Source organism: Helianthus annuus, chromosome 17, assembly GCF_002127325.2.
Source record: "Helianthus annuus cultivar XRQ/B chromosome 17, HanXRQr2.0-SUNRISE, whole genome shotgun sequence".
In the NCBI taxonomy this organism is placed as follows: domain Eukaryota; kingdom Viridiplantae; phylum Streptophyta; class Magnoliopsida; order Asterales; family Asteraceae; genus Helianthus; species Helianthus annuus.
In genome coordinates, this window is record NC_035449.2 from 92059014 (window position 1) to 92071068 (window position 12055).

General features: G+C 42.8%; 1 non-coding gene across 1 annotated transcript; it reads left to right on the forward strand.

Moving 5' to 3' along the window:
• Nucleotides 1-8761: 8761 nt before the first annotated feature.
• Nucleotides 8762-8833, forward strand: TRNAE-UUC. Its single transcript has one exon. It is a non-coding gene; the product is annotated as a tRNA-Glu (tRNA).
• The last annotated feature ends 3222 nt before the right edge of the window (nucleotides 8834-12055 follow it).

Genomic DNA, 12055 nt, shown 5'->3' on the forward strand with positions numbered 1-12055 from the left:
TACTGGTAACCATGCTAGGACGTGGTGACCAACGTGTTTGACCAAGTAAATAATCTACCGAGCAACCCAAGGTGAGTTCACAACTTAAAGCATGCGTTCCCGGTGGTTTGGGAAACGGAACTAAAAACAATACTATTCCCTTGTTACTGGGAACAAACTTACTTTTATTCCCTTGTTACTGGGAACAAACTTACTTTTATTCCCTTGTTACTGGGAACTCTTAGTTAATTACTGTTTATACGGAATGCAACGAGCAACACTAAACGAAACTCTATCACTCAAGTCCCTACTACTTAATACCGATTAGTCGCCGGGGTCTGGCGAACGGGTTATTAGTTGATAGCGCTATTTAGGTCTAACCGGCCTCACACCGACCCTTGTTACTGGGAACGGGCGTGAACTAATAGACTCTGACAACCGTCAATGATGATAGAACATTGACAAACGGGGCACAGCGGTAACGCGGGGTTAACCTAGTATTCGGTATTGGAAAAACAGTTTAGTCGCTTACTTTTGGGGTAGCTCCCCTTGGCATGTATAAACGGATGAATTAACTGGTGAAACAAGTTTTTGGTAATTAAAAAAACTGGATAACTCGTGAACTCGCTCAACATTATTGTTGACACCTTACTGCATGCTTTGCAGGTAACCAGTGACTCAGGAGCTCGCACCTTGGGAACATGTTGTGGTCGTCAAAACCCGTGTGTTGGGTTTTAATCATCTTGAACTATGAACCTGTCTTTAAAACTATTTGGATTATGCTTCCGCTGTTTATCTAAACTGATTATCGAACTTAAACTGTGATGTTTACTAACTACTTTGGTTGGTGAATATTTTTACTATTAATCAATGCTCAGTATAATTGGTGGCTGGATTCTGGTCAGTCACGCCCTCAAGCGGATGATACTCCGCAAGTAGAATTTGGGGGTGTGAAATTGCCTCTTATCCTCTTTAAGCCTTGTGCGGCCGTGCACTGGTCCCACAAAGAGTAGAAGAAAGACAAAAGATAATGCATGCGCACCAAAAGGGAAAAGCATAAATCCCTGCGCCATTTCTCTACGGCAAAAGGATAAAAATCCTAGCAAATACTTCCGCTTAAACAAAACCCAGACTTGGATATTATTTACTAAGCGGATATCACACAATAAGGAGTCGCACTGGATTATAACAATAATCTTCTAGAAGACTCAATCGTGCACCTCAAGACGGTTATAACTGTCTGGACACGTGTCATCACCCCAGGCTATCCTGAAATCACGATGATGGCATGGAATTGAAGAGAAACCTCCAGTTGCCCACTTTCCACGTGGCAATTCCCCAGCCTTTGATTAAGATCGCGATCCGTGTGCTTCCACAATCCGATCAAAAGAATTAACGGAAGAAAAATAACCGCTTACGGGGTTAGCATCTTCTGTTAATATTTCAGCAACGAGTTTTCCCGCCCAAACACCCGGCTATAAATATGAGAGTAATTCAGGTATGAATTTCAAGTTACACTCACTTCGCCAACACATCTTCTTCTTCATAAACACATACTTATTCTCACGCCGGAGTCGGGTCAAGGAGAGAACCCCCTTCTCCCTTTGACGAGGCTAACGGTGTTCTGTTTTGCAGTGTTCACCAGAGAAGAAGGTCTGTCCAAACGAATTAGATGAGAGAGAACCAACCTTTTTATGCAGAACCTAACACCCTAGATAATTTGATCCCGGTCATTTATCTAGTGTTTCTTCATTGGCGCCCACCGATTTTTCCGTCTCATCCATTTTTTCTCGTTCTCGATTCATTTGATTCCATTCAGAAATGGAGGAAACTTCAACTCACTGTCAAAATGGCCCTCGGCTAAACTTTGTTAACAATACCCAAGTTGCGGGTATTGTAGAGGAAGCCTCGGATGACAACGAAGCACAGTTTGCTAATAATCATCCAAACGAACCTATTACCCCAGGGGTACAGCCGGAGATCCCTATAAGCTCAATTCTGCCCCAGGAGAAACCCCAATCTCCTGGTACGTCAGATCTCAGGGGGCGTTGAATGCTGTGTACACACAGCTGTGTGCACAAACTGCACCCCAAACTCAATCACGAAGGCCTGTATCCCATGCTAGGACGCCGTCGGTACCTCATGTTTCACAACATGCTGGGCCATCCCGGATCCAAATCGAGGACACGGAGGTTCACTCTAGATCTCCTTTGAGATACGTGTATACTCAATCAGAGAATCATAGAAGAGAGTATCAAGACGAGTCACACCCTCATCAGAGACCATCAATTCACACCAGGTTGGGATCTCAGCGAAATACCCACACCAGTGAATATGATTGAACTTACCGTGACGGAGAAAGTGCTAGTGTGTTTAGCCGGCTACAACCAAAGTACAACAAGTGTAGACCACGCGCGGTTTACAATCCGGAGGCTGAGCATAACTACGATCTAATCTATTGCCCTGCTGAAGCAGCAGAGAATTCAAAATTTATAAGTGAAATTGCGCTGGCTCCGCTGGAGAAAGAAAAGCTTCCGTCTACCGTGGGCAAGTTAAACGGAATGACAGACCCTGATGATCATTTGCGAGTCTTTACAAGCGCAGGGCTGGTAGGAGGCTGGACCCTACCAATGTGGTGCCACCTTTTTGTGCAAACCCTAACAGGCGCTGCAAGAATCTGGTTTGACAACTTGCCCACTGGAAAATTACGTCATGGAAATATTTGCGCGACAAGTTTCTGGTTCATTTTAGCCAGCAAAGGCGATCAATCCGTGATACATCAGATGTGATGAACATTTGGCGTCACGATGATGAAAGTCTGGAAGATTTCATCACTCGTTATAACAAAGAGGTACTTGAGATCGGGGACGTCCATGAGCAGTTGATTCGCGCTCAGTTTAAATATGCAGTAAGGTGCGACGATATGATAAAAGTTCTGTCAGGGACAGAAGGACTCCCGAAGAGCTGGGAAAAAGAGATGGCAGCGGCAAAGGTTTACGCTCAAACCGAAAAGAATCTTACCACCAACAGGCCGCCACCACCACATAATCGACCCTCAGATTTAGGTTCAAATGGTGGAAGAAAATTTAAGAAAGGTTGGCGATATTCTAGCTCAGGGAACTATTCGTCCGAGGATGCTCGAGCCACAATTAACAAAATCACTGCGCAGAGAGAAGCCAAACAAGAGAATAGGGAGAGACAATGGACTCCCCTAATCAAGACTCCTACCGAAGTTTTAAGCACGGAGGCATACCAGTTTAAACCTCCGCCGCCCATGAAGAACAAGCGTGGGCAGGACCCAGCTCAGTATTGTGATTACCACAAAGACAATGGTCATACCACCAACAATTGCATCTCCTTGCGCACCGAGATAGAAAAGGCACTTAAAAGTGGTGAGCTCACTCACCTACTACAAAACGTGCGCAAGGACATCAAACAAATAACTCGAGGCGATGAAGGCCCGAGTAAGAAAGCAAAAAATTAACGAGTCACTCTATAATCTCCGCACAGAATGGAACACGCTCTACAGTTATCAAAGCGGAAGATAGAGTATAAGTTAAGCCTCGTGTATTTATATTAATAGACTTTGTAACGGCCTCTGCACCTTATCCCGAAATAAACAACAAAGTTTCTATTATTCTTTGTTTTTTTATTACAAAGTGCATGCAATTTCTTTTGGTAAGTGCAAAAACAGTATGGTAAATATAATACAAGTCTCATGAACGGTCAGTGATTACATCACACAAGACCACACATTCATACATGAGCTTTATACCACCTTCATTCGCCTTACCTGATCAAAGTAATTTAACACATGCAAAATATTGTAAACTAAAAAACACATACCATACTATTCATGGCGCACCAACACGCCTTCAAAAATCATCAAATTACACGGCAGTGTATTATAGTTACTTGCGCGACAGCGCATTAACAAAAAAGAGGATAACACATCCCAAAAAGATTACAGAAATTGTTCAATACAACTAACAGAAACCTATGCTAGATTCTCATCTTCATCAGGGAAAATCTCCTTCAAACTGCGCCACATGATCTTCGGATTGCAAGGCAACATTTATAAGGTCCATAACAGGAAGCTGCAAATTATCGAATTCTGTCTTTAAAGCTGCAAGGGCGGCACCAGTGTTGGCACCATAAGTGGCGGATTTACTGGTATCCCAGTTAACCTTCAGAGCACTATTCACATGCTGTGAACATTCCGCATAACCTTGGGCATACCCGTCACTTCGCTCAGTAACCACCAAGTGCGCAACAGCTTTATCCAGCTCTTCAGAATTTAATACTGATTCAGCAACCTACAAGAACAAGAGAAGATAAATAAAAGAAAGGCGCAAAGCATTCCCGCAAAGGAAAAAGTAACTTACACAGGCAATCCCACGCTCTTTCAACCACAACATATCGCTCTTCAAAGGTTCCAACTCGCTCTCTATTATTGCCCGCGCCGTTTCAGAAGCCTCTAGTTTTTCTTCAGCATCTGTCAAACGGCGAGAGGTTTTGGTTTTCTCAGAACTCGTAAGTTCCAGGTCTTTCTTGAGTTGTTCCTGATCAAAAAGCAAAGCAGTAAGTTCTTCTAACTCTTTATCTCTAAGAGCAAGAGTGGCGCAAGCTTGTACCTCTCGTTGTTCACTTTGCTCCCTGTGCGAACGCGCCTCATCCCGCGCAGCTTCAGCATCAGCTTTCTCTTTCTTTAACTTCTCAATCTCCGCATCCTATTTTTTCAATTTCTCAACCTCAGCCTTGAGATTATTGATAACATTGCGGAGATTCATCTTTTCAGAGTTATCTTTTTCACATATTTTCTTCCACTTTTTACGCTCCTCGGAAAGAAGAGCAGCCTCGGCTTCCGGTTTTCTCTTCCAACCCGCAACGGACCATTCCTTAGTTTTTCGATCAGCTTCAAACTTGGTCTGATCCGCTTCCAGCTTAGCCTTCAACTAGACAATTCGGTTTTCATCCTCAACAATTTTCTTCTTGGACACCTTGAAAGCATCCCACTCCTTGTGCATACTATGCCACTCTCGCACTATGCGATGAGTGGTCGATGCATGAGAAGCAGCTTCCTCAAGGTAAGCATGATAAGTTTGCCATTGAAGCCGACTTTCTTGAAACTTAATCTCCCCTGGCGGGAATATCCCCTGCAACCAATCCCGACACACGCGCCAATCTGAGAAAGTATCACCCTTCTTCAGATTCCAAACAGGGACATGAATATCGGAAGCATCTTTTTCCGAATAAGTTCTGTAATAATAATCCCCTAGAGTCTCATCTGGACGGATTGAGGAACTCTTGCCAGCGTCGGAGAATGAGCCTTGGTTTTCAGCTAAAACCTTTTCTATATTTTCAGGCATAAAACCAGAAGCTTTAGAAGGAGACGCTGCAACAGGGATTTCTTCAGCAGTTGTCTTTTGCTCCAAATCATGAGCAGCAAGTTCAGGAACTTGTGGGTTACCACCACCATCCACAATCTCTGGGCTCTCAACCTTTTCTGCTTCCGCAGCAACATCAACAGGTTCATTAACACCAAGATCCTCAACCCCAACAGTTTTCTCCGCACCACCCTCGGGAACGTCAGTATTCTTTAACTGATCAACAACTGGAGCGCGTGGAGAAGAGGGTGGGAGTTCTTCGTTAACCACAGACAACGGTTCTGTGGGAACAGGAGAAGTTGGGTTTTCTGAAAAAACAAAGTCTATAAATATTCAATGCACATAAGAAGCAGGAAGCAAAGATAACACTTACTAGGAGTAGACTCTGAAATAAAGGCGTCCAGATTGCCTTTCCTGGTAATCTTCTTCCTCTGAATCTTCTTTGCAGGCTGGCCTTCAGCCTCAATGCCAGCCTATTTTCTTTTCCCTGGCTTGTTCCGCACCAAGTGCTCAGGGGTTGATTCCAAATCAATGGGATCATCAGGGTTGGACGGAGGGATATCAGCAGTTTCTTTCGGTTCTGGTTTCGGCCCCCTAACAATAACTGCAGGCGCAAGACCCTCCAATGAATCAGAAACCACCACATAATCACACCAGGAGTCAGAGGAACGGTGCATACTGATGTGCACGAAATGCAACATATAAATTACATCAATTGTGGCATAAAACTAACCCTTTTTTAGTACTAATCTTGGAAAAAGCGTGTTTTTTTCTTCCTTTTGTATTTTCAGGATTAAATGAGCTCAAATGAACAAAGGAAGCAAAAAGGCGGCTAAATCTAACATAAATACAAGAAAAGGAGCAAACGTGGCATGCCCGGCCTCCCGACAGCATCTTCCCAAGCAAAACAAGAAAACAGAAGACTGAACACGCCCCGTGCTCACTAAGCACGGGGGCGTGCCCAAGTGTCAGCAGAAAAGACAAAGCTGTAGAAGCTTCTATCACCCACCACGGGGGCGTACCCACTGGACAAGGGGCCGTGGCCAACTCTAAGGTTCGCAGAATCTGAGGAAATCTTGATAGTACAGATACGCTTCTGCACATGGGGTCGTGCCCTGCGGACACGGGGGCGTGGTCAACTAATGCAGACAAACTGCAATTAATGAAGAAAGAGAAGAAGGATGGACACGGGGCCGTGCCCGAGCTTCTGTTCAGCCTACAAATAGGAGTGCTTGGATCTTTTGCAAATCATCCCTTGGCACACCACCTCTCTCACACTTCACCCACCACCCACCACCCACCACCATCACAACACCACCATCACAACACCATCATCCACCACCATCATCCATTGTCCATTATAGAGTGTGTGAGTCGTCTCGGGATCCAAGATTGATCGTAAGAGTTCTTGACAATCAAAGGCCATGTTTGCCTAAGTCTATTACATCACTTGGTGAAGACAAGTGTTTAGTGTAATACTTTTTATTTTTAATCTTTTCGCACTTTTTATTTGGTTATGTATTAATAACTTTAATAACTAGTTTCCTATGTTGAAGGTGATTCTTCCTTATCGTTTGTCCGTGGTGTCTTGGCATTATTTTACTGTCTATATAAAATAAAATATTTTTACCATTCATATCTCTACGGTCTATATGGAGATATGTTGGCTACCTGGTCGGGGGTTAAGGGAACGGTTTGGTAAGGGTCTAGCCATTGTTCAGTGTATAGATCCTACAAAGGACCTGGGTCAAATTTAGTAGGACCTCCTTCAATACCCACAGGTATTGGATGGCGGGGGTCCAAACTCTTTGATCCCCTCATAAGTTAAACTACTATTAAAACTTTAACCCGGCTACTTAGGACTGTATCCCTGCTGACTCAGACTACTTAGCCGAGGGTAACGTCACCTTCAAAAGAGGGGCCTACCACATTATGCATTAATAACTTAATTAATTATCTTTCAATAATCCGACCCTTTAGGATTGTATCCTTGCTGACTCAAATTACTGGGTTGAGGGTAACGTCACCTTCAAAAGAGGGGCCCATTACAATAACTAAGATAATCTCTCAAAAAGTGCAAAAGTGCGGAAATAATCAAAGGTTACACTACACACGAGTCGGATCCAAGTGATTCATCTTGTCTATTTGTTTTTACTTTTATTTTTATTTTCAGCATTTTAGTTAGCTTTATTTTTCTAATTTAAAAACCTTTTTCTAACTTTTGATTTGATTAGACGTTGAGGATAAACCGGTATTAAAAGCTCTTGTGTCCTTGGATGATCTCGGTATCTTACCAACACTATACTACGCTCATGATGGGTGCGCTTGCCCATATGTGTGTCTAGTGTTAGTAAATATCGTGTTCTATAAATTTAAAACTTGGCTAAAAAGTGTAAAAAAGGCTTAAAATATACACCTAAAATATAACACACTTCACGCACATCAAATTTTTGGCGCCGTTGCCGGGGACACAAGGATTTTAAGAAAGTTAGGAATCAACGGCCTAATCGTTTTTTATAAATTTTCTATTTTTTTAGGATTTTTCTTAATTTTTTAGCTTCTGCAGAACTCAGCACGGGCCGTGCCCGCTGAACACGCCCCGTGCCCAATCTTTGTAACTGGCAATCCTGTTTTACGTCAGATAGTAAGCTGAACACGGAACCGTGCCCACTCAACACGCCCCGTGCCCAAGATTCAGTTACTGAAAACAGAACCGTAAGATCCCGACGGTTGGTAACTTCTGACACAAACATGAGTGATAATGATAATTTTTACTTTCGGCACTCTTATGGTACGTGGTGTCAGTTATGTGGTGGCTCCCATAAAGAATTAGAATGTTATTTTCTAAATTATAAGCCCCATTATATAGACCCATCGTTTTCCTATATCCTTAAGAGGGGCGAAAGTAAAAATAATCCCTATGTCTCCCTCGAATGCTCTCAACCAGACCTTCTAGGAGAAATGCTTCTTGATGAACTATTTCAATTAGAAGATCTAATTCTTAATTGGTTAAAAGAACTTAAGATGGATTTCCTTAATTCATCTCAGGACGATACCCAAGAAGAATTGTTGGGATCGCATTCAAATAAAAACAACTTCGTTGTTCCCAACATTACCTTCAACTCTAGTGAAGACTTGGGCGATAGTCGTCCCTGTGCCGATTGTGCCGTTAAGGACTCCCCATCGACTTCATTCGGTGCATACATAGACCTGAGCGATTCGGCATACACCTTCTTTAATGAGAGCCTGGGAAAGGGTTGGACTTGTCCACCCTCAGTGGCTCACGAGGTCATGGAATGTCTCATTTTTTGGTAAAAATCTCCGCAATCTTCCTTTTGATAGCTCTTGTTTCCTATACAGGAAGCGAGAGTTACGTTTTTATGGATGAATTGGCAGTCCCTTTCGTCCAGTGGTTAGGACATCGTCTTTTCATGTCGAAGACACGGGTTCGATTCCCGTAAGGGATAGGTACTCATTCCCGGCCGTGTCGGTGTAAAGATCACATGGAACAGTAAATGGCAATGGAATCAAACCTCCTCCTATAGGTAAGTTCAGTCTGTAACTAAGGCTTTCTAGGCGTAGGGCCCTTAGCGAATACTAGCGCCATCCTCAGCCACTGAAGTCAGTCGGAGATATAGATTCGATATAAGCCCCATAGCTATAGTATAGGAAAAAGCTTCTCTTTGATAGCGGTCATAGGGGAGTTCAGAAAGGATCTGATCGTAGATAGAGACTGAAACCTGTGCGGGGGTAGGGGCGGCCTTCTCCCACTTCTCTTATAAGGTGAGCTTATTCATGAGGCTGATTCGTAGTTCTCCTTACATTACAAGAAAAAGACTAATAGAAAGCGTGGTAGACCATGTCCCTGAGATTTGATAAAAGAAAGGTGCACTTGCGGTTAATTCGTTGTCATTGGATAAGTTATTAGGAATATGACGGAATGGAAGACCAAGGATGGGAATCGAGCAAGTGGTCGTAGGTGGACGTATCAGAGGGCGAGAAGAAGGAAATGAAGATACGCTAGTTTACCAAATTCATTGCATGGAGGTAGCATCCGGGCAAGGACGTAGCTCCACCATTTCATGCACTTCTCTTCGGCTCATTAAGAGCGGGATCCGGGGTAAGAAAGTAAGATTGAACTACTGAATAAGAGAAGCATTGGGGCATACCAATGCAGATATCGCTCCATCCATCTTTCTTTCAAAAATCTTTAAAACACGCAATCTGCATCGTCACCATAGAAAGTACGAATCCGATCAATTTCAACTTCATTGAAGCAGGATGCTTACCGTGGGTATTATGAAAAGGGGAAAGGCTTTTTTTTATAGAGAGAGTTATAGGAGAATGGAAGACCAAAGAGACCCAACTCATATCGTACTAAGATTTAGCATAGGAATCACCCTCACCGACAACCTCTTGCGTTCTCGTCTTAATATAGAGCAATTAAGGTATCGTAGGCACTTTGGGGTTGTTCCATCCAGTAAGGAACCACCCGATTCAGATAAGTTCCTTAGAATTAGATAAAACTTCATAAAACAGCTTCTCGACACGGGGCCGTGCCCAGGTCAACACGCCCCCGTGTCCACCAAAAGATTCCTTTCCGACTTATGTCAGAATACGGACAAAATGTGTCAGGATCTTGCCTGGACACGGGGCCGTGTTCAACGGACACGGGGCCGTGTCCAGCGTGCTGTCGTTTTCTATAAATGCAGCCAAGAATCCTGCACATTTGGACCATCCAGGGGCAGAGATTTGAAAGGATCTTCTCACATACTATCCTAGGTATTTTCTAAAAGAAGGTTCTAACACCCATCTTGTCCTTTCCTCATTTATCCATTACCTTCTTCTTCATCTTTCTTGCTCCAACACCTCCATTGAAGCTTGAGATCACCATGATTCCAAGCTTTATGGTGATGTTTATGGGTTTTTGTTCAAGGAATCTTGGTAAAAATAAGTTGTATAACATTGTTTTAAGTTATTTCTGCTAAAAAATGTTTCATAAGTTGGAAAAATAATTTAAAACTACAAGGTTCCTTGCTCCAAAAATCTGCAGAAAGGTGAACACGGGGCCGTGCTCATTGAGCACGGAGCCGTGTCCAATGTATTGTTTCATTAAAATGAACTATTTCTTTGGTTTGTTTTCATAGAATGTCAAGTCAAAACAGTTGAACTTCTTCTACACATTCCCGAAACAGTCAAAGGGAAAGAAGGTCTTCAATTGAAGCAACTCTCATACGCTACGTAATGGCATTACGTGAAGCTCTGGACCAGATGACTTCGGTGGAGGAGGTCCTTATAGACCGTATAAACTATCTTACAGTGGGGCTGGAAAACAGTTTTCAAGAGATTAACCTCTTGCACCAGAGGTTAAACATCCTTGTAACACCTCCTATGGAACCAATCCTCCCTCAAGAGGATTGGAACCTAGCATTAGGAGTCAGACATTCCCGCGGAACCTTCTTTTGAAAACTTACAAGAAGTCCCGTTGAAAGTTACACCCCCTCAAACCGATGCCAATGAGCCCGCCTTCCTTCTCCCAAGGGAGATAGAAGAATGGCTCGCCAACGTTTAAGGAACCCATAATCCGGAGGAGGGAGTTCTTCAAGCCGCTTCCAACCGAGAGAATTATCTTTTCGGAAATTTTGCTACTAGAATAAATTTTAGGCTAGAACTTCTTGGTTTAGACTTCTTATGTTTTTATTTGACCTATCTATCTAGAATACTAGCTTATTAGGATTATTATGTAATTCTCTCTATGATTTAATGAATGATGGTTTTAGTTAATTTGGTGTTTGGATGATTTTGTAATGGGTAAAACACACTCGGGATGGTGAAGGATAACAAGGGAAAAGTAAACCAGCACCCCATGCACGAAAACAGAGCTTCCCGGCAAAATTTCTTCATTACAGCAAGTTCGGCACGAGTCGTGTCCGCCCAACACGGCCTCGTGCTGCACAATCTGCAGAAAATGCCTAGTTCAGGTAACTGGACACGGTGCGTGCTCACTGAACACGCCCCCGTGTCCAGGATTCTGTTTCTCTTTAAAAACTTTTGTCACTGGCGATCTGAACACGGGGCCGTGCCCGGTCACCACGGGGCTGTGTCCAGACGCCCAGTAACAAAAAATTTTGCTTTTTACACCTTTTTACGTATTCAATCAACCTAAAAACTTATTTTTGGGACACATTGAGGACAATATGTAATTTAACTGGGGGGGGGGAATGCTAAAACCTTGAATCTTGCAAGTCCTAATTAACAAGCCTTACACAAAACTCTATTGGAACCGCTAATCACCCAAAATTTTTTCAAAAATTTTCGTATTTTTTTTACTTGTCTAGGTTTAATTTGGGAATTTCAAGTTCTAAAAAGGTTATATTTTTACAAATTTACAACCGATAGCGTCGTGATAAAAAGAACCAACATTAGAAAATTATGAAACGACATGATAAGTTTAGTTAAAATTTGATTATATATACTTGATCACATAAAAACCCATTCCCACAAAAGTGAGTTTTGAGCCTTTATTGTGCATACAAATACATATCTTTAAACTGAATGCTCATTTTTCGTTTCTTGTGTGAATTGCCGCTTGGTTCTTACGACTCTAGAACTTGCCACGACGATACATTCCCGGTCCTTACCAACTTAAACCCAAGTAAGTAAATGATGGAGGCATTAGGACTCACCCT